This window comes from Vulpes vulpes, chromosome 11 (assembly GCF_048418805.1).
Source record: "Vulpes vulpes isolate BD-2025 chromosome 11, VulVul3, whole genome shotgun sequence".
Taxonomy (NCBI): domain Eukaryota; kingdom Metazoa; phylum Chordata; class Mammalia; order Carnivora; family Canidae; genus Vulpes; species Vulpes vulpes.
This window is the reverse complement of record NC_132790.1, coordinates 10,433,576-10,456,587: the sequence shown is the minus strand read 5'-3', so window position 1 is coordinate 10,456,587 and position 23,012 is coordinate 10,433,576. Positions and strand designations below refer to the sequence as shown.

At 41.0% G+C, this 23,012-nt stretch overlaps 1 protein-coding gene across 42 annotated transcripts in view; it reads right to left on the bottom strand.

The window, feature by feature from the left end:
* SOX6 (SRY-box transcription factor 6) overlaps window positions 1-21,916 on the bottom strand; it is a 581,952-nt gene extending 560,036 nt beyond the window's left edge. For 8 of the 42 annotated variants that reach the window (XM_072725550.1, XM_072725530.1, XM_072725542.1 and 5 more), the window contains exon 1: window positions 21,122-21,620. The gene's annotated coding sequence lies outside the window, so the exon portion shown is untranslated. Of the gene's footprint in view, window positions 1-17,579; window positions 17,865-19,513; window positions 20,020-20,256; window positions 20,731-21,121 lie in introns of those variants that run through there. The other 34 variants (XM_072725558.1, XM_072725566.1, XM_072725551.1 and 31 more) reach the window with 17 other exon arrangements.
* Between the last annotated feature and the right edge of the window lie 1,096 nt (window positions 21,917-23,012).

Here is a 23,012-nt window from a genome sequence, read left to right as displayed (position 1 = left end):
GACTTTAATGAGATAACATTGTACATAATATTGTTCAATATATAAAACAAAATTTTAAGCAAGTTGCCCAGACATTCTTTCATTCACCAATACGTACTGAGTGCTATTAGGTTCTGGGCATTGCTTTAGTCACTAAAAATTAAACAACAAACAAAGGGACAAAATTCCTATCCATGTGGAGCCTATATTTCGGTGGAGAGGAAGAACTTCTCTATTGTTGCTCCCCCAGCATGGCCTGAATGATCACATATGATTTTACACCATAAAAAGAATGATAAAAACACCCTTTTGAGTCTGAGGTTCCATAAGGAAAAGATGGTGAGTCTATGATTTGAGGTATAAATACTATAGGAATACATAGAAATGCATTCCCAAATTCTAATCTACCCAAAGGCTTATAACAACTACCATACCATTGCCATCTCCTCCAGCAACATCACCATGGTATTGATGCCTTTAGGCAACCCTTTTAATTTCACAGCTGCCCTCTTAGATACTGCACGTCATCTATCCCTTTAAATACTGAACTAATGGATGCCTGCACTGTCTCTCTCCACTGGTGCCCTCCTCATCACGGAAACAACATGAAGTCATTAGTAAAAGAGCTTAGCTTTTACCATCAGACAAATCTGGGTTCAAATCCTATCTCTAACATAGCCAATCTGCTGCTTCCACTAGGAACTTTCTGGACCTGGAGGTCAAACGGGCAATCCATGACCCATTCCTGGAGGATGCCTTCCGGGTCCACGGGACACAGAAACCTGCACCAAAAAAGCTTTGATGGCAACTCTACCCCAATCTCAGCCAGCTGTCTCTACCTGTAACTTTCTAGAACTTAAATATTAGGTCTGTAATCAGTGACCAGGCCAAGTCGCACCTGGGTCCTCCCTGGAGGATGCCTCCTGGGTCAAGCTCCCTATCTGTTACCTGCTACCTCTTTAAGCTCACCATTGCTTCTTTGGTTATTGTCACAAATTTGGCCCTGAGACAACTCACACCCAAACTCATTCTATACCTAAATTACCTCATGTCCACAAATTATGAAATTCAAAAATGAAAATACTGGCCTTACAATAAAGGACTGTTCATTCCAACTGACTTGTTGATTTGCAGCTGAAGAGATTCTCAAAGTACCTGTTACTATGAAACAGTATTCCCTCTCAACAGTACTGTAGAGTCACTGTGTTGGGGAAATTGCACATCACATCCTAGTAGTATTCATTTTTACCCCTTCAATGAAGTATTTTGAATATTGTTCACTTTGGGCCAGATTCTCCTTTTAAAAGCATTCACTTTAATGATATATAATGCTTACACGGCACCCACCATGTGCCAAGCATTGTTCAAAGTACTTATATTTACTCACTTATACCTAAAACAACACTGAGAAGTGGGTACTATTTTACAGATTAAAGTAGATTAAAGTAACGGGCCCATGTTCACCCTGCTAGAAAGTGGTAGAATATGCTCTTAGCCACAATGTTTCAAGCTCATTCCACCCCAAACTGATTCTCCAGCCCTGTACAAGTAAGAGAAATAAAGTTAGAGTCAGCAAAGGATTTCTACTGTTCAGAATGCTTGACAAAGAAAACTAAGAACAGATTTTAAAACACAATCTTAAATGTGGGAGAGAAGGCAGGACAACAATAAAAATTCAAAGGAGGGAAATTGTTTTAAATTTGGGGGATAGGAGGAAATTCAGGAAATTCAAAGCACTAGTATTTTTCAATATTATTTTGCCCTAAAATTGACATCTAGGCAACCCATGCATCTGTCTTAAGACTGAAATCATTAAGTGCTTAAAAAAGAATTTAAGTATCTGTATCTAAAAAATTTAAATAGATCCAGTTCTTGCCTGATGGCTGCTCACTGTCTACTACAATATATAAAACACCAACTGATAGATAATTGGCCTCACTGGCGTCCCTTTACATTGCTAGAACAGACAGAAAGAAACACATCAACTCACAACAAAACTTAACATGTAATGGAAAGTGGGGAAAGTAAAAAAATAAAAAATAAAAAGTAGAGAAAACAAGTGTTTCTAAGTCCAAAGAAAGATCTATTGTTTCATACAATAAAGGTGGTATTCCTAAAAGCCAAGAGCCACTCATCAGTGACCTTCATAGACCTTACTTATACCACACAGTGCTCTCTCCCTTAGCAGTAACAGAACCTTGTAAGCCAAACAACACAAAAGATAATAGGTCATCAAATGGAAATAAACCATCTAACTGGTCCAAAGGAAAGAGTATTGGGAATTGCTGTATGTGAATGTGAAGCTGACTGAAATACAGGAAGTCCTCACTTTGCACTAAAATGTGTTAACCAAAACTAGTGTATTTTGGAGCCAGGTCCTCACTTTGCAAGGTTTTATAGTAACTAAGATCAAACCATGACATCTGAACTATGTAAGAATGAGATTAGAACTATGCAGAGAGGATACAGTTCTGATATAACAGAAGTTTTCATTAACACTGGCCATGCAAAGCAAGGATGGCTTTAATAACTGAACCTACTGAAATTCAACATCACATAATAATATGTTCAGCTCCTGATTATCCTGGTTATCCAAGCTCCTGATTATCTAGTTTGTAGCTTATCTGTGGGAAATCTCATGACTTACTTGCCTCTTATAGGCAGCTCTATTACAGCAGAAATACTATGGGACTTCAAGCCAGGACATCTGGGTTTAGATTATGTTTCTACCACTTAATAGCTATGTGACCTTGGGCAAGTCCTTTTCTCTGTCCAACACTTACTTTCTCTGAGTATAAAATAAGGATAGTTACATCTACCTCCTAGAGTTGTGCAAATGAAGTAATAAAATAATAATCACTAATATTTAATGAGAGCTTACAACAAATCAGGCACTCTTCCAAGTGTGTTTTATATATTAAACTTCTCAGGGGATCCCTGGGTGGCTCAGTGGCTTAGCACCTGCCTTCAGCCCACAGCGTGATCCTGGAGTCCCGGGATCAGGTCCCACATCAGGCTCCCTGAGTGGAGCCTGCTTCTCCCTCTGCCTGTGTCTTTGCCCGCCCCCCCCCCTCGAATAAATAAATAAAATCTTTTAAAAAAAAAAGGAAAGAAAGAAACCTCTCAAAAACTATGATACAGGTTATTATCTCTATTTTATGAAAGCATCCAAAAATATGTCTGACATATGGCAACTGCCCAATATATGTTTGGTGATATGCATCTTTCATTACTCAATATTGCCTCTATCCATGGCAGTGAATAGGTACTGAAAAGGAAATGGGAAAATCTGAAATCTGTTTATGTATTAGATGCTTCAAAAAACTGTTTGAAGAGGATAATTCAATTCTTACTGAAAATTGAGGGGAAGGGTATTCTTATTCCTAGAATTTCCTTTATCCTTCTCCTCTTGAGTGCTAGTTGTACTCTAAGATTCTGGAAGAGGTTAACTAACAGACTTCAAAGACAGCCAACTCCGTTGGTGACAGAAACCATATTCAAAAAACCTGGCACTGGCCACTGCTGCCAGCCTCGCCAAACACATGCAATGAATTGATGGCTGTGTCCCAATGCCCTGCCTATCTCATCCAGCCCAACCTCCTTCACAGACACAACCCTTCAGATGCTAACACTTCCTTCCTGAAGTTCTTATTAGCCATTTTAGGTTAGAAAGCAAGGGCACTGTCTAGGATCACACTATGGAAATGCACTCTATCAAATTGTCTGGGAAAGTGAAGGGAAGCTAAAAATATTACAATTTTTGCTCATGTGTCCACAAGCATAAATTCATTTATTCAGTTAAATTCTTAGCCATTTGTCACTTTAGAAGGCAGAGTAGACATGATACCTTGAGACTGACTTACAGAACAGAGAATTTCATTGCAAGTTCTTTGTGGAGATGCAGCACAGAGTTCTATCCCAGAACAGTATAAACAGGATGTCAGAGCTGAAACCTCTTTGGGGATCATCAAACTTCTCATTCTACCCATAAAGAAACTAATTCCTAGAAAGAAGTCTCTTAGCCAAAGTCACCCAAAGTTTATTGGCAGAGCTGAACCTCCCAAACTGGGTTACTATTACACCATGCTGCCCAACAAGTATATCAATGGAGAAAGGAAAAAGAGAAAAATGAGAGAGAGTCAAAGACCATGCTAGCCTGTAACCATATCTTATTCCTGCTTTTCTCACCTTCCCCATCTTCTGCTCTAATTGTATCTAAATCCAAGGAAGGCTGAGTAAGGAAGCAACAGAGGGCCTCAGCATTCAGGGAAATAGTGATCCTCCAGCAACTTAACTATGGAATCTTGCTGACCCCTTCATGTTAACAAACTGTTTTGCCTTGAAGAATAAAAAATGGCTTACATCAAGATATGGAAAGACCCCAGATGTCCATCAACAGATGAATGGATAAAAAGATGGGAGATACACACACACACAAACACACACTATGGACCATTACTCAGCCAACAAAAAGAATGAAATCTTACCATTTGCAGTGATGCAGATGGAACTAGGCGGTATTATGCTAAGGGAAATAAGTCAGTCAGAGAAAGATAAATATCATATGATGTCACTCGTATGTGGAATTTAAGAAACCAAACAGATGAACATAAGGAAAGGAAAAATAAGATGAAAACAGAGAGGGAGGCAAACCACAAGAGACTCCTAACTATAGGAAACAAACTGAGGGGGTTGTTGGAGGGGAGGGGTAACTGGGTGATGGGCATGAAGGAGGGTACTTCAAGTAATAAGCACTGAGTGTTATATGCAACGGATGGATCACTAAATTCTACCTGTGAAACTAATCATACAGTATGTTAATTAAATTGAATTTAAATAAACTTTTTAAAAAGATGGTTTAAAGTCGGCTCCCTCTCTCATACTAGAGTGCTGTGAGAATGCCACGCTACTGTTTTCTGAACCTCAATGCTGATACGTCTGTAGCCCCGCTCCCTGTCTTAGGTTTTCAGTGGTTGGCTACATTCTTCACAGGGATCTGTCCCAGGAGAGTGTTCTTTGGAAACTATGTTTTTCCTCTTTGACTCATCATACCCATACCTGTCTCTCCCATTTACTTTTCTATTTCTATTGTCCAAAGTGAGCTCACACATCCCAAGAGTATCCTATAAATACACTGATGTATATATACTTATTTTAAAAGTAAGAAAAATTAATCCTTACTTAAATTTAACAAATTAACACCTGGGTTTATATGTCAAACATTAATGTGTCATGTCCCATACCAGAGGAAAGAGAGGAAAGAGATGATAAATAATAATACCTAGTTTTTAACTAAACCGTGAAGAAATGCTCAAGCTGTTTAAAATGATCCTCCCAGAGAATACAGTTTGAAGATAATATTAATAATATAGGCCTTCATGACATTAATACTAAGGCTAACCTAGTACTTGTACTGCAGGAGCAACCCTTTGGTGGCCACATTACAGGATATCTAGTATCACCAACAGTGTACCTTATCCTGTTGAACTTTGACATATTAAATAATAAGAATATGAAGCCATTACAATCAGTAAGACATTTTGAAACTAAGCATACAGATATAAATTTTTGTAATGCCTACAATTTTTCCAGTAATGTTTAAAATCATGCAATTCTCAATCTTATATCTTACAAAATTTCATGAAACTTAATGTTAAATGCTTAGAAACCTCTTCTGAATTTCCTTAATTAGAAAAGGCAAAAAGCTACACTATTAGAAAAGCGCATGTTCCTCTGCTACTAGTAAAATGGCTAAAATAATACACAGAAAACAAAATGGCAACAAATTTAAATAAACTCCCTTGCTAAAAAATTAGAGCTCTCACAGTGCACAGCTCTGAGTAACAATTTACATAGAATGATATGTGAATTACATCCTCTGGGATTGTGCCACAGTATTGGAAGTTGCATAGAAAACATGGCTGAAGATCTGAAAAAAAAAACTCACACGTGTAGGATGCCTCTTTTTCAGATAAATGAATGTATGTATTTTTAACATGCCTCAGTTTGCCATATTTGATAGGCAAAGTGCTACATTTGAGTGAGCCACTATAATAAGTACCAAAGAAGACATAATCTCAACAATGTTACTTTTCTAATTAAAAATAATTTTTAGAGGAAACTGGCTAAGTGTAACCACTGGTGGAATGGTTACCCTAGCTGGACTAAAGGGGGAAAAAAAACAGACACAAGATGACAGAGAGGGCACCACGGACTTCACTAAATACATCGCTCATAGCCAGGCAATGGGGACACAATGTTGAAGCCAAGTACTGTAATGATGATGCAATTACTTTTTTAAATAGACCTGTAAAACATCATATAATCTTTACAATGCTTTGAAATGAGATGGGAAGTAGTAACCATGTGGGTTGCTTGCACCACCCAGATGTGTGCTTATTTGATGGCACAGTTTCCAAACTTAAGGATTAGGAACAACAAAAAGAAAAAAACCTAGTGTACACGAGGCAAGTAGATGTTGTGTGTGTTACAAAGTAGCTAACTAGCTAGCTAACTAGGTACTTACATACATACAAACCATCAAAAAAATTTAATCTGTCTCTTCAAAGTAAAGGTGAGATTTTATCAAATGAGAAAGTAAATGCTTTTCAAAACAGATTTGTGCTATGAAAAAGTATTTTGAAAACATATGTTTGGAAACGATTCCATCATAGTGTGATTTTGTTACCAAAAATTCTATGTCTATCATCTACAAAAACTCTCATCTGTTTTCAATTTAAAATTGGCAACAGAATATTCTAACCTGTTTAATGGTGTTCCAAAGAGTTTCAATGGGTTTTGAGTCTATTTATTAAAAATATTAAAATGCTATACCTTCAACTTCATTGCCAGAAACAACTGATTGCCATCAGGGAAGATTTTAACAAATTTTTGCATATTTTGTGAATAGGATTAACAAATTAGTACACAATTTAGCAAGTGCAAATAATGATGTACTTCTTCCACTTGGATCTATTTTTCTTTTTGAGGTATAATTTTCAGCTATGGCAGCATTAAAACCATGTAGCAAAGTAAACTGAACTTAGAACCAAGCTTATAAATTATTTCATCACAAAGTGTTAAACTAACTTTTAAAAATAACAAAGCATGTTAAATTACAGAGTTTGGGAAAACCACAGTTAGTTTTAAAATATTATTTATTTTATCTATATATCTTTCTTTATAATATCAATTTATGATTATTTTATAGGATATATTAGCACACTGGCACACATATATAATTTTAAATAAATATGCACATGCACTAGGATGCACGCTCATAAACATTTTGCTGATGATCTGTTCTATCCAAAAAGTTTGAAGACTCTTCAATTCTATCCCGTTACAGAATTCTCTTATAGTTAGAAGTTCTCCCTAAATAAGCCTTAAAATGATCTTGCCAGAGGAATTCTTCCAGCTTCACCCCTACCAACAATACTCTCAAGTTACCCTTGGGTAACCACCTAAGATCTCTATTTCCTTCTCTCTTTAAACATCCTAAATTTTGCTCCTTTCACCTTGGCCACTGAAAATGCTACATTCACTCTAATCAATCAGGGAAGATATTCAAACAAACATTATATAAATAATCCAACATATTTACTTTTAAGATGCACTAGCAATATACATATTTAAACTTATTTAATGGATGCCATGAAACAATTTAGGATGATCAAATAATTTAATGCCCCCTTACTAAATTTACTAAAATTATATTTGTGTTTTTAAATTCTATCAGATGTAAGTTGTATTAAATAAGCAAAATTAGAGAATATATAATCATAACCTAAATAAAATTTAAAGGACATTGATTCAAATGTCCTATTTATTTGGCATATTAATAATAGAAACTACTGTACATGCACATCAGAAAGGAAGAATAAAATAACCCAACGATGTAAGAGTGGTGCTAAGAAAATTCAGAAGATAAAATTAGCATACAATATAAAGGGGTATACTTTTCCATATACTTTATTCAAATAGCTCTTGGTAACTTTAATGAGTCTTCTTTGTGAACATAACGAAGAAATTAAACACAAAACTACACAACTAAGACATGGCTAATTATGATGACCTATGAAAAAGGTCCCAAGCTGTCTTAACTGAAAGTTGAGCTATTTTTCATTCTTTCCTCACCATGCCATAAAGAAGAATTAAGTGCCCAAATTCACTAGTCCCACCTTAACTTAGGCTGTTACATATATTTGCCTCAGAGAAAATAAGCCTCTTACAAAATGCTATACAATTTAAATTCAGTGTACATGACCATGACCGTACTTTAGCATACCTGTAAATCACATAAACCTATACAAAAGTACAAGTGAAGGTCTTCTCTGGAACCGTTGTCTACAAAAGTTTAAAGAGTCTAACCCATGAAAAGCTGAAATTTTCTTCTAATAATGTCTTAGAATATCATATTAAAAATAAAAATTAAATATTACAATTTTAGTTGTTACAATATTGAAATTCTTCTTTAAACTTCAGTATATCTATTTTCAATTCAATCTTTATAGTGGGAAATAACAACAGCTAAGACATTTTTTAAAAGTCCAATTTTCCTCCAATGTATATTTGGATCTTCAGACTCTAGAGTAATAAATGTTCCTGAGATTCAGCTAAACTACTTTGCTGCATTCCAAGTTAGTTAAGCTTTGTTCAGTTGTTGTATGATTTCAATTTTCATTTTCTTTTTTTTTTTTTTTTTTGGTGGGGGGGGTGTTGCTTCTTATTAAAGAACTCAACTGAAAGTTCTAAAGGAAAGTTCTTTTAAGACTCATAACCAATTTAATATAACTAACGAGATGTTTTTAAACTGTTTTATAGAATTTTTGTATCCTTTTTTTTTTTTACCTGCTTAGCCTCTGAGCCTTTCTTTCTAATGGAGAGATTTCATCATATTATTCATGTCATGGTCAACACTGCAAGTATCCAGTATGCCAAAGCCCCAGTAAGGAAGATAATGAGTTAGGGGATTAGAAACCAGAGCCATAACTTCTCCAGCCTATGTGACCACCAAGTCCTTTTTAGAAGTTGCAAAAATTTCAATAGGTGTGTTTTATTTGAAGAAACAAGTTATAAAACACAAGAAAACTTCCAAGCCAAAAACAGCAAAGAAGTCTTGTGGGCTCAGAGAAAAGGTATTCAAAAAGTCATAAGAAAACATAAGATCCCAGATTACAAAACTGAAGAAAGTGGATTTAGCATCCCTATTTGAAAATTGGACTTTTAAAAAAGTCAAAAGTAGAGAAGGACAGTTGCTGTTATTCTTGCTACTGTTCATTATCATCATTGTGAAATAATTTCTATTTCCTCCAAAAATTTTGAATCACTCTGAAGATTATTTTATGTTCATATTATCCTTCAATAAAAAAGAAGTTAGGAAAATGCCAACTCTCTAGTTAGAAAAACTTAATGACAAATGTGAGGCCTAAAGACCTATAACAAAATAAAGGAAACTCAGAAACAACACATAGATCTAAGAATTTCCAGATATTGGCCTTTCTCTAAGATCATGCTTGCCAGTTGAAAAAAGTTTTTTTTTTTTATAGCTAAGATGTGAGATTTTAACTCACTGTACTGACCATCCAGTCATATATTAATAAGTCACTTACTTTAATTTTAATACTTATTTAATGTATTTAAAGAAAAGCAGTAATCTGAAAATTCTCCCCCATACCTTAAAAATGTACTCATAATGTCCCTGATCACAAAACTGAGCTAAGAAAGAGAAGTGTATCAGTTAAGCTGCTGGCCTATGGCTACATCACATTCATTATCAGAGATGGCCTTTCTAGGAGTTATAAAGATATAATTATGAGACCTTTCGGTGTCAGAACTAAAAAGTAGTAATAGTATCAAGTGTTTCCCACATGTCCAATGCTCCTCAGGATGTTACCTCAAATAAACTATCCTTAAACATTTTTAATTCACAGCTCAAAGGCCGCCTCCTACTAGAAGCTTTCCTTTCCTTACATAGGTAGTTTTGCTCTTATACCTATCTCTATTATAACAACCAGCACACTGCATAGAATTACCTATATTAATACCTCTTCATTGCATTTTTCATCTTTTTTTTTTTGCATTTTTCATCTTTAAAATCATGTAATCAAGTGGTTCCCATCTCTTCCCAGCCAAGGATCCTTTCATTAATCCTCCCTCATGAACCCCATATTTTGAGAGAGAGTTGCCTTATAAAACTAGCCACAATTACTACTAAATCATTTTCTCATTTTTACTAATTGGAATATATAACTGATATTTAAAGCTTCTGATCAGCAAAATATTATTCATTTATACATTGGTATATGGGAAATGCAGCACTGGTTTGGCTCTGGAAATAAGTATGAAGATAAAATAAATGAACATTGACATTATATAGAAGAGACTGGGGGAAGGAAAAAAAAAAAAAAAAGAGGGCCAAAAAAGCCAGTCCTGATTCATGACATACAAGCTTTGTTTGTAGTGAATAATACCCTGAAGCAAAACCCAATTGAAACATTTATTCATATCAAGTAGGAAGTTAGACAGTATGACTGGTAAGGTTATCTACTCAGCATAACTTTTATTGAATGAGGCAATGAATCGGAAAGCACTTTGAAAATGGAGTTCTACAAAATGTAAGAGAGTTAAAAATTAGCCTTTTCATGCCAAGTTCTATTGATCACATAATTATTATCAAGTAACCCTGATTCCATTGTCCAGAACTGTTCTATGAACTTCTATGTACAGTCTCTCCAAACTGAAATCCCCAACAACCCTATCATCTGATGAATTCTATCACAATCCCCATTTTTAAAATTAGGAAATCAAGTCTTAAAGAGGTTGCATAACTTATCCAAGGTCATGAAATTAGTTTAGGAAATAAGATTCCAAAGGAAAGATTCAAGAAATAAAAATTCAAAGTTTAATTTTTATTTTCTCACATGCAGGTTTATCATTCAAATCAAGAATACATGTTTCCATTTTTTTCATTAAATGAAACCAAAAGAAAGCAGATTAAGATGTGTATATTTGATACAAAGAACTTTCTGGTGTTAATCACTGAAATATACATAAACTGGGATGCCTAGGTGGCTCAGTGGTTGAGTGTCTGCCTTTGGCTCAGGGCGTGATCCCATTTTGGGATCCAGTCCCACACCAAGCTCCCTGTGAGGAGCCTGCTTCTCCCTCTCCCTATGTCTTTGCCTCTCTCTGTGTCTCTCATGAGTAAATAAATAAAATTGCTAAGATATATGTGTATATATATATATGTGTGTGTGTGTGTGTGTGTGTATATATATATCAAGATATATATATATATATATATATATATATATATATATATATATATATCAAGAAGATCATAAAATCTCATTCTTTGCAGGTTTTCAAAATAGAGAGTTTCCTAACTGATTAGAATGGAGAAGGGGTGATCGAAACACCCCCGGAGGATGCAGGGTGACAGATGAATTGACCTTTCAAAATCCCTTACAGTCCTTAGAATTGGAATTTTCTCAAATTCGAGAGCCGGACATCCAATCTTTGCATTTATCCCAAGTCTGCCAGACTACTAATGAATTCTCTTTTCTAGGAAATAAAGGAAGGAACACATATCATCACATTTCATGTAAGACTAAAAGAAACAGACTATGTAATTCTCCAAAGATTTCATAGTAAGTACACAGGGAAGCTGAAATGGGAAGCCAGATCTGTATAATGATAAGCACAGTACCACTTCAATAATAATACCACTTCAACAGGTATTAAATATTCATGTTATACCTAGCCCTGAGCTTAGTGGTTTACATTTATCTCATTTAAACCTCACAATAATCCTATGACGTATATATTTTTATTACTCCCATTTTAGAGATGAAGAAATGGAGGGTTAGGGATTACATCAAGGATATATTGGGGGTAGGGGGCGGCTGACTTCTAAATAGAAGGTTCAATGCCCATGAAGATAGCTGGAGATTATTTCTGAGAAAATAACAACATTGCTGCCCTTTTATATTCTTTCCCAAGAAAGAATGATGGATTATTCTCTCCTAGTTAGGAGCATTCTTCTCCAGTTCTACCAATGACCTGCTTAGCACCATGACAACTGCAGCTAAGTTTCCCCACCTACCAAATATCAAAAATCTTCAATAGAAAGGAAAATCCTTAAAAAAAAAAAAATACTTGTGACTTCAAAAATGCCCTTCAGGGTGCCTAGGACTTAGTAAGTGCTCAATCATGTTACCCAATGATCTGTTTCTAAAGTATGAAAGGAAATATTTGCAACCATGTCTCTGAATGAGTTCCATTTGAAATCTATGCTCCTTATTTAAAGAAAAAAAAAAAAACCTGTTACATTTTCTTTTTTCCACATATTGTACTTGTGTAGTCGTGGAAAGTAAAGCATCTTTAATTTTCTTTGTCTACTTTTAAAGAACTACTTTTCAAAGAAGAGAAGAGATTGTGCTCAGTGAAGTCAAAATCACAAATAGCACTAAAGTCCCTTTTTGCATTTGAATGGATATATTAAAGATAGACAATTCAATTCATCTCTTTAAGATGACTAGAAACAACAAATTATTGAAGGCAGTAGGGATAATAGATCATGTAAAGGGTTATCTTGTGAGATTTTTAGAGAAGAGAGATCAAGGGGATAACTTGATATGAGAGAATATAGAATATTTGCATAGATGCTAATATGCATATCACATAACGTGCTTTGAATTTACCTTATATTTACTAAGCTTATTTATATAGGCCATCATTGAAAAGCATCAAATCAATACACTTAAGTAATTTTTATTCAAAATAGTTTAAAATACAAAAACTCTTAAAGAATTTCACAATATCACATTAGGCTTCTTCAATACATACTGCTTCAATCCAAAGAAAGCTTTAAAAAGCTTTCTAAACCAGTGTAGCTTAGCAAATAAAATATACCAGTGAATTCCTTGCTACATGTGCCAGAGTAGAATGTTCATGGAGAAAAAGCAAATAGGAAATAGAAAATCTACAAAATTACAGAGCAGCAAATTTAAGCTAGTTACCAAAAATGCAAAATTTTCTGAAATATATACAACATTGGACTACCAATTGTTATATTTTTCTAATTTCACTATTCAATCCCCAAATAATTACAGGTTAAGATACTAACCCACTTCTTTATAAATAAAGCCAAACAACTCCCTATAAATGCAAAGAAGATAACTCTCTCTAGATAAATATAAAGATTTCTATAGCTTCAAATGATTGTTTTTCAGTTGTAGTAGTACAAAAGGGAATGCCACTACACATTTTTATGCCATTAAAAGGTAAAGAAGAATATTTTGGAATCCTTTAAGCAATTTGAAAGGGTTTTTTTTTTCCAACATTATATGCTGAGCAATTAGGGAGGATTACTAAACCTATCAGTATTATAAAGTACAAATAACTGGACATTTGATTTTTTTTAAATGTATTTCCTTAGTTTATAATAGACCACAGCACCTACAACTAACCTCAGGAAATCATTCACATCATTCCTAAAGATGAAAGTTTTCTGAGTGGATAGTAAAATATGAGTGATACATAAGGGGTCTTAAAGGAGCAAGAAGAAATTCTGAATATAAACAAGGCATCATTCTGGTAAAAGGAAATACAAACAACTAGAATAAAAATAGTTGATGCACAAAAGCCATAATGAGGGGGTAGCTCAAAAAATAACTTCTACTTTGAATGGTTTGGATGAAATACAAATTATCTACAGAAAAGTGTGGACTGGCATAAATGTTTGTACAAAATTATAAGTGTATTTCAAGAAGTATGCAAGAGGCAACCGCCTGCATGATGCACAAGGTCCCGGCAATGCTCTGCTTAAGTGCTAGTGCACAGAGTCCAAACCACTGCATTTTAATTACCATGCAGCCTCAGATATATTGCCTTTGATATGGAAATGTTCTTGTTCTCTCATCTTCACATATGGTCTCATGCACAGAAATCTTTATCTGATTCATAAAAAATAAACTAGAATCCAATCTCAACACCTGACCTCAGTGCTTAGAAGTTTTTTACTAAGCATGGTGTCACTATAAAAAGAATGGCTAATATTGGTGTAAAGTTGGATATTTTGAGCAACGATATGAAGGATTTACAGTTAAGAATTGAACTGATACTGCTTCTCTGAGGTTTTAGGATTTCATGTTCCCTTTTTTGAGACGACCACAGATTTGAGGAAAAACAGACCGTACCCTTTTTTGGAGGTGAGAGAGCCTTAGTAGATTTAAATGATATTCCATCTTAAAACCTCCACCCACATTCTTCAATTGATATTTTTATCCAAATTATGACAATGCATACTTAAAACCTGAAAAGCTCTATAAAAAATCATAACATAAATTTAAAATTATTTCCAGTTTGGCTAAAGGTCTAAACAAAATAATTACCTAAAAAGCTTTTACCCTCTTCCACAGAACAAGGAAAATAAAAACGCTCTTCCTATAAATGGATAAAGGATATGTAATGAAAGGATGATGAAAGTTTCGGATATAACTCTCACCAAAACAATTAGTTCTCAGATCACAGTTGAAGAATATCAGGCAAAAAAGATATGCTATATATTTAAAATGCACTTACATCCAATAAAAATTGCTCTTCACAGACAGACTATATCAGAGTGCCAGCTTTTTTCTTTTTTTTTTTTTTTTTTACTTGAGTATACTGAGATTCAGAATATAATCTAACCAGTAGAAAATGTAGAGTTAGGATGAAAACATAGAATGTTCAATATATTATTTTCTTATTTAAGAAAAAATAATAGGAGAGAGCCACATTTCTTAAACAAGAAGCAATCAAATGCAAAGACAATCCATTTCTTCCTCTAAAAAGCAATGAATATTTGTTCACTTGTTAGCAGACTTCTATAATAAAATCTATTCTCACATACCCATATAACTTAGTAATTCTGAAATAACCTAGATTAATTTTATAAAAAAATAAAAAAACAGGAATATGACCCATCTAACTTCGTGACAGCAGATAATACGTCCCATCTGCGAATCATCCTGCTGTATGTTATCTGTGTTTTATCATTTCTAGTACCTGTCTGTGCCTGATATGGTACTCTCAGACACATTAGCTAGATGGAATGTTTCACTTGACTTCAAAAACATCAATTGATATATATGCACCCCTAAACTATATTTTAAAAAATAGCTCTTAGATCAATCGGTTTTAGTTGTACTGTACTATAAAATGCTGTTTGTAAATAGTGAAAAAGTGCATACGAATTGCCTCACAAGAGAATTTTTTCAAACTTAAATATGTAATCTAACAAAATTGAAAAGTACAGAAAATATTGAAATGGTTAAAGTCAATGTATATTAAACCTTGTTAAAAGAGAATTCATTTATTCTAGTACCTATTATAGTAATTGAAAGCAAATTATTTAAAACGTCACAATTTCTTCAATATAAGATGTGTAGCAATTTCATCAAGGACCACCACCCCATAATTCCTAAAAGTCAAATAGACACAGACATAAAATCTCAATAATGACACCAAAATTTATCACATATGTATTTAAAGTAATATACTTTAAAGCCCTATAAAAGAAAGATTTGCTAAGTATGTTAAGTATATTTTAAATGTATGTTTTTCCCTTACCAAAAAAAAAAAAAAAGAAAAATCTGTTGCTTTCTGCTACTAAAGAAAAAAGGTCCAACAGACAGTATAATATTCCTACCAAATGTCATCTCTTCTAGGTATTTAGTTAATGACTTCATTAAAGAATAGTCTCAGCTGAAGGAAAAGATATCAATACTGCTTTATCATTTAATATATTTTACACTTATCTTTACAGTATAATGTTGAGTGTTGTAGCTACACAATATACTATTGTAGGAGTTTGCATCATGTTCCATAACAATAAACTTATAAATATTTTTGCTCTTTAAGAAATATGTATACACAAGTGAAAGTTCCTTCTCATTACTTCCAAAACAATAACTAAGAACAACAGTAAACAAGATAAACAATGAATTAAAAACCATCTAGTTTTGCCACCATAAGTAAAGGAACATGGTGAGAGAGCAGAGGAAAGAGGAGTTGGTGGTGGTACTTGAGAAAAGCAACAGGGGACATCAGTTTGCCTAAGGAATTGATGACCTATCACTTGTCTAGGTCCTGGTTACTTACTGCCTTTGGTCATAAACTAGATCTGATATGTGGGTTCATACTTCCTTGCTTACAGAGTCTGAAGGAGTTTATTTTATTTTATTTTATTTTGGTTGTTTGGTGTTGGTCTTGTTCTTGTTGTTGTTTTAGAATAGGAATAATCCCTCTTTATTTATGAGGCTTTCAAAAATGTAGGAGAAAAAAATCTACATGTCATTTGGCCTACTATCCATGTGCTCACACATGTGTATTCAGGAAGCTATTCTCAGAAGTATATAGATAATTCATTTATGACCTAGTAGAGTTTTTTAAAATTCAATCCTAAGTTTTCCTCTACTAAGAGAAAATGAAACATTTCACTGGTTCAATAAAAGGCAAATGCAACTAAATAAACTGTGCCCCCCACCTGCTGCCAGACAGGTGCACTTTTGCTGCCATAGAAAAGCTAATACTACCCCACTAAACTTGTGGAAGATTTAGGATGTTTGCTTGTTTGTTTTAAAATAAAGAGAATCTTCTAGTAGGTATCAGACATAACTGAGTGGCCTAGGAACAAGGGCAGGAGGGAGACTAGTGAAAGTACCTAATGCTGAGTGTTGAATTCCACCACTGTTACTGCACAGTGTGAAAGAGGGAAGGTCATGTTCATGGCTATAGAAATCTGGTCTCCACCAGAGAGTGCAGGCTAAGGCTGACCTGAGGCTGGGGACTGGGAAGCCAGGTAGGAAGTTCAAGCACCATTCTGGGTACAGAGAAAACAAGGCACTGCTCCTAAGAACCCCAGGCTGAACAGTGGTACAGGAAGAGACTGCAGATCTTTCCGGGCTTGCCCCACAGTGAACACTAGCAGCCCCAAGCGGCTAGGCCTGAAGGGGGAAAACAGAAGCTGCAATCAGGGCACAGAAACTCTCAGACCTCTAGCATGGGAGTAAGAGGGAGAACACAGACAGGTGAACAGTCCAAACTAGAAGCCTGAAGCCCTACCTAAGCCAAGATACAATGTCAAGCCTGGGCTGGTCCTACTGGATTTAGTGCAGACAGAGGAGCGCACTTAGCAGACGTCCCCCGTGGTAAGGGTATGGAAAAGACCTACACTGCCAGATTTTACCCTGAATCTCCTGTCCTCGTTCAGTCTATAGCCTGCTGCTGGTGTCCCATCTACTCCTCTAAACCAGCAGTTCCCCCTCAGATGAAAAATAAAGAGAGGAAACCGGAAGGGATGAGGGAGAAAACCAGAGAGGGGAGAAATCAAAGACAAGACTACAACTGTCACAGTGTTCCCTGGTGCCAGGGCCTCCCAGGGCTGTCCTGGTAGGTTCGGCCTTCCCTGTGGGAATCCTGCAGCCCCCCAACAGATTTGAGTGGACCAAGTTCGCCAAGCCCGTGCCTATGGGCCTCGGGGGGATGAGGTGCTGAGTGGGCAAGCTAATTATACATGTGGCATTTGGGCAGCCGACCGTCCAGTGACACCTTACCTTATGAGGAAACGTCAACCCCAGCAACTGTTCAAAACAAAATGCCATCGCGGGATCAGCTTCGCCGGCTCTTGGCCGGTTCAGGATTGCTTTTCCCACAGCCTCTCGCACTTAGTGCAAGAATGTGGCCTGGGGAGGCCAGCTGTGGGCGGGCGGACCAGCCAGGGTGGGGGGGACAGGCGGGGCGGTCCTTGCCAGGTGTCCGTCCTGTCCCCCCTCGCCAGGGACCAGCTTGCAGACCCGACCACTTGACCTTTTTATTCACCAAACCCACCTCCTAGAAATAGACTGGGCGGGGCTGTGTGTGTTCTCCTCCGGGGGCCGGGGTTTGGGGGGGGGGGGGGGGACCCTGGGCATGTGACTATAAAGGGCATAAGACAGGAGACCCTGGGGAGGCGGGGGGAGAGGGGCATTGTCGCAGGCCGACCTCACCGGGCTGTGGTCTGGGCCACCCCGCCGGGGCCCAAGCCTGGGCTCGGGAGTGCGTGCCGGGGCCGGCGCCCAGCGGCGGGGCGGCGGGAGGTCCGGAGCCCAGCCCGGGTCGCAGCCGCGCCGCGGCGTCAGGCCGCCTGGAGACCCAAACTTCCAGCTCGGCCCTCGGGGGAGGTCACACACACACACACACACACACACACACACACACAGAAGCAGCCGGGGACAGCCCATCTCCCTGACAGCCGGGCCCCGCCAGCACAGTCCAAGACTTATTTTTAGTCCCCAAATAGGGGCAGCGTTCAATTATCTGGCAATTCGTACAAACAAACCTTTTCAAACTTGGTCAGCCTCGGAGAGCTTAAATAAAACTCAACGCACGCAGGCAACCACCACCTTTTATCTGCTCGCAACACACCAATATTCTCTTTTTTATCTGAGAGCTCCGAGCAGCGCCCGGGAAACGGAGCGGCTGGTATCTGGCGTCCGCAGCCGCGCGGGCCGCTCCTCCCGGAGCCGGAGCTCGAGCCCCTTCCCGGCTCCGACGGGCCCTTTAAGGGAGACGGAAGCAGGCAGCTCCCCCGGGAGGGACCGGGCTCGGGCTGGACCCCGGGGCGGGCGGCAGCACCGCCCCCCGCGCCCCGGCCGAGCCCCAGGGCGGCGGGTCCCCGGCCGGTGTCCGCGGAGGGCGCGGCGGGCGGCGGGCGGCGGGGCCCGGGCGGGGCGCCGGGGCGGGGGGCGCGGGGGCGCGGGGGGCCGGGGGGCCGAGGGCCGAGGGCAGAGGGGGCGCGCCCGCGGCGGAGCGCCCGGGCCCCGCCGACCCCCGCCGACCCGCGCCGGGCCGCCCCCTCCACGCGCCCCGCGGCCCCGCACCACCGCCCTGGCGGCCCGAGCACGGGGGACCGCGGATCCGCCTTGGGTTTCGGGTGGTCTTGGAGTCCGGCTGGTGTGTTCCTAAAAAGATCGTAAAAAGTCACGTCCGAACCTGGGGGAGGGGACGGAAGGGCGGGAGCGGCGGGGGCCTGGGGGCGGCGGGCGCGGGGCCCTGGGGCCGGAGCGCGCCCGGCGGGCGGCGGGGGGCGGGGGGCGCGGGCGCGGGCGGGGGCGCGGGCGGGGGCGGGAAGGCAGCGGCCCGGTTTTCTAGCGACCCGGGTTTTCGCGATCAACTCCGCGCGCTCAACTCCCCCCCCCCCTTGGTAGGACAGCGCGGAGATCCTGGACTCTCTCGCCCGCCCACGGCCAGCGTCCACCCACCGCACAAACAGCCGAAAGTTTCCAAACCGAAACGGGGCGGGGGGCGGGGTGCGGGGAGGAGAGCGGTCCGGGACCCGCAGACCCGCAGACCCGCAGACCCGGCGGGTGCCCCCGACCTCCCGCACCCCGCCCGGGGCCGAGGCGGCTGGCGCAGGAGCGCTCCGGGGACCTGCGGCGTCGCAGCCCGGCGCACCGCGAAATCAACGCAACACTTTTCAAGAAAACAAAATATTCGCTGGGAAACTTACTTTGCATTTAGTCTCTATTCTTTTGGGGGGATGCGGTTTAAGTCGGCTCGTAAAGGAAAGCTCGTTTTGTCCAGGTTGGATATTGTCTACTTTATGGATCAGCCCTGGGGTGAGGGTTTATTTTAATTTATGGCTTATGCATTCTTTTAAGGTCGATTTACATGACCTCCGGCTACAACTAAGACAGCCGAGGAGGGCACTCCAGTCGTCAGGCGGCCAAACCCACAATTAAGACAGCCCTCCCCCTGGTCTTGCCGGGACCGGGCTCTCCCGGGTAGGCTGGTCGCCGGCTTTGCTTTTTCTCTTTCTCTCCCTCTCTTCTTCCTCCGCTTCCCTCTCTCTCTCTCTCTCTTTTTTCTCTCCCTCCCTTCCTTCTTTCTTTCTCTATGTCTTTCTTTCTTGTCCTTGCTTCTCTTTCTTTCTTTCTTTGTTTTAATATCGCGCAATAAGATGTGGTATCAGTTTGAAAGTTTCGGTGTAACTTTCTCTAAACCCAAGCCTGCGGCGATCACGAGAAACGCGGCGCTCACAAAGCCCTCAAGGATGCTGCCCCCTTGTGGGCACAGAGGGCATGGCCACCCGGCGGTCCCATCTGAACCCGCGCGGAGCACACACGCATTTGCTCACCCAGAAAGAGAGAGAGAGCGCGAGGGCGAGACAGGAGGGAGGGAGAGAGAACTACACACGCAGCCACACAAGCTTCCTCTATCACACAGTTGCGCAAACTTCAATGAAATACCTACCTCGAACTTCACGGAGACTTACAAGTGCATTCTCTAAGCCACCTGACTTCTTTTTCATATCATTCCCAGCTACATAGATTAGAGTATCTCTACGGGGAGGCGGAGGAGGAGGAATGAGGTGGGCCGAGAGGGCGGACAGATTTCCGGACGAATACTTGGGATGGCGATAACAGCTTTCTGTTGTCAAAGGTTGCGTTGTCTGTCTCTCTCCCCTGCCCTTTTTGCCTTAGTGTCCTACGCACGGTTATCTACAGCTACAACATGTGTTTTCTCCGAGTGGATTTTGGGGGCTGGGGCTGGGGCGGGGGGGTGGGGTGGGGAGGTGGCAAGTAAAGCAGAAGCCCGCCACGCAGATCTGTCACCGCCTCCGGAACCAGGCACAACTCTCCGCGAGGGGGACGCATCCTGGGGACCGGCGCGGCCGCCAGCGAGCGGCAGGCGCTCGGGCCGCTTTCTCAGCCTCCGCTCCCCTCCGCCTCGGCCCCGCGAGCGCCCTCCTCCCGCGCCCGCTCCTCCTCCCCTCTCCCCTCTCCCCTCTCCCCTCTCCCCTCTCCCCTCCCCAGCCCAGGACGGAAACCCGCCCGGGCCGGCCGGCCGCCGCTCCGGCAACCCGCGCCCTCGCCGGGCTCCGCGCGCTCGGCTCCCGTCCCTCCGCCGGCCCGACCGCAGCCCCTCGGTCCCAGCCCAGGGGAGCTAAGCCCGAGGCGGCCCGGAAGGGCAGAGGCGGAAGGCGCCGGGGCCGGCGGCCCAGCCCGGGGCGCCGGCCCCTGCCGCCTCCGACTCCCCAACAGGTAGCTCGCGAGCGGGCCGCGCGCTCTCGCTCTGCCTCCCTCGCTCTCTAGATCGCTCGCTCCGTCCCGGTTACCTGGGCGGGCTCCAGGATGGTACCGCACGGGAGGGCTCCTTGTGCGCTGCGCCGCGGGAGCAAATGGCATTAAAGAAAAAGGGAAAGACACAAACAAAATGAAATAAAATAAAATAAAATAAAATAAAAAAAATTAAGGAAGGGGAGCCGATGCTGGGTCAGTTAGCGCCGCCCGGGGAGCAAGGGCGCAGAGCCCCCCAGCGCCGCGGCCGGCGCAGCCCGTTAACTCAAGCCTGCGGGGGTGGCCCGGCCCGGGCGGGGGGAGCGCTGACCGGCAGAAGTTTGCGGCCGGGGTGCCCGGAGGTGCGCGCAGAGCGGGGTGACTAGGGGCTTCCCCCCTTGAAACAAGTGAAGGCGATGGTTAGTGCTGTCAATCTTGGCAATCAGTGTGAGCGGCCATGTCGTAAGTATTCAAAGCATTTCCCGTCGTGCAACATCAGAAAGTGAGTGGCCAGGGCATTGATCTGAGCGAGGGAGAGGAGGCAGGGCTCCCCTCCCAGACAACACAGGCAAGATGAGACAAGAGGCGAGGGAGGCAGCGAGCCAGGCAGGGAAGCTGGGAGGGAGGGGGAGGGCCGGAGGAAGAAGAAGGAGGGAAGAGCGGGAGGCAGAGGCAAGAGAGAACCGGAGACAGAGGGCAGAGATCGGCGAGAGCGGAGGTTGGAACTGGGAGCAAGCGCCTGGGAGGAAAGAGTGAAGCAACTACTGGGAGAGAACTGGGAAGGGACAAAGAAGAGAGTTGGGGTCAGAGGGGAATGGGGGCAAGTATTAGGTGGGAGAGAGACTGGGTGAGGAGTAAAGGACGACCTAAGGAACACTATTAGGGCTGGGGCTGCTGGGAGGAGGAGTCAAGAGGAAGGCGAACTGCACTGGGGCAAAGGTAGACAACTGCAGAGAAAGAAAGCAAACTGGGGGAGAGGAGGAAGGCAAGCGGGAGAGGAAAATATAGGGGTGGTAATCTGTGTTCTGAAAAAGTTAAGTGACAGCGGAGGAGCCGGCTGAATGTTAACAAGTACTGAGATACAGAAGTGGACCACAAAAGTGAGTCACCGGAGATACAGAGAAAGGGAAGGACCAGGGCTGAAACAGACCAGGGAGAGGGAAAGATGGGTGAATATCAGGATGAATAATAAGAAGGATGAAAGAAAATGAAAAAGGAACTGGTCAAAAGAGAGTTTTTAAAAGAGATGCTGGAACCAGAAATCATGAAAACACACCAGTTAGTAGGATCTCAGTAAATGGAGGAAGAGAAATTTATTTTCAAAGGAGGAGGAGGAGTTGAAAGAAAAGAAAAAGCAATTGACATAGGAGATCCTTAATATATGTAGGTGGCAATGTTCTGCAGACCATGTGATTATGGAGTTTATGGGTTAAAATAATTAGAAATAACAAGACATGTCCAAACTACCGAAGAAAAAAATACCTTTACAGCAATAAATAAGATAATTCCATATTTATTATATGGATAAGTTTGTGCTATGTGGAATTGGGTGGGTGATCTATGTGTTATTACCTCAACTTTGTAGAGGAAAGGATTTGGAGGTACAATTTCCAAGAGGGGTAGCTTGGAAGTTTTAGAAGAGGGAATGAGTTTCTGTCACCCTGAACAGTATGTAAAAATGCATGTCAGGTGTAGGAAATTATATTAATAAAAGGCACCCCCAAAAATCCACATAAATTAAAGATTCTCTTTGATTCATGTGTAGGGTAGATAAAAGATTTGCAAGGGAACAGAATGGTCTAAAGGAGCAGAGACCGGGAACTTTGTCTTAGTGCATGCAAGCTGAGGGACCAAGTAGGGAGGGGATAATCTTGGTGTCAGGTAGTAGAGATGCAGAGTAAAAGAAATAGATGAAAAAAAAGCACTGACAGCAGCAGACACAGAGCTAAC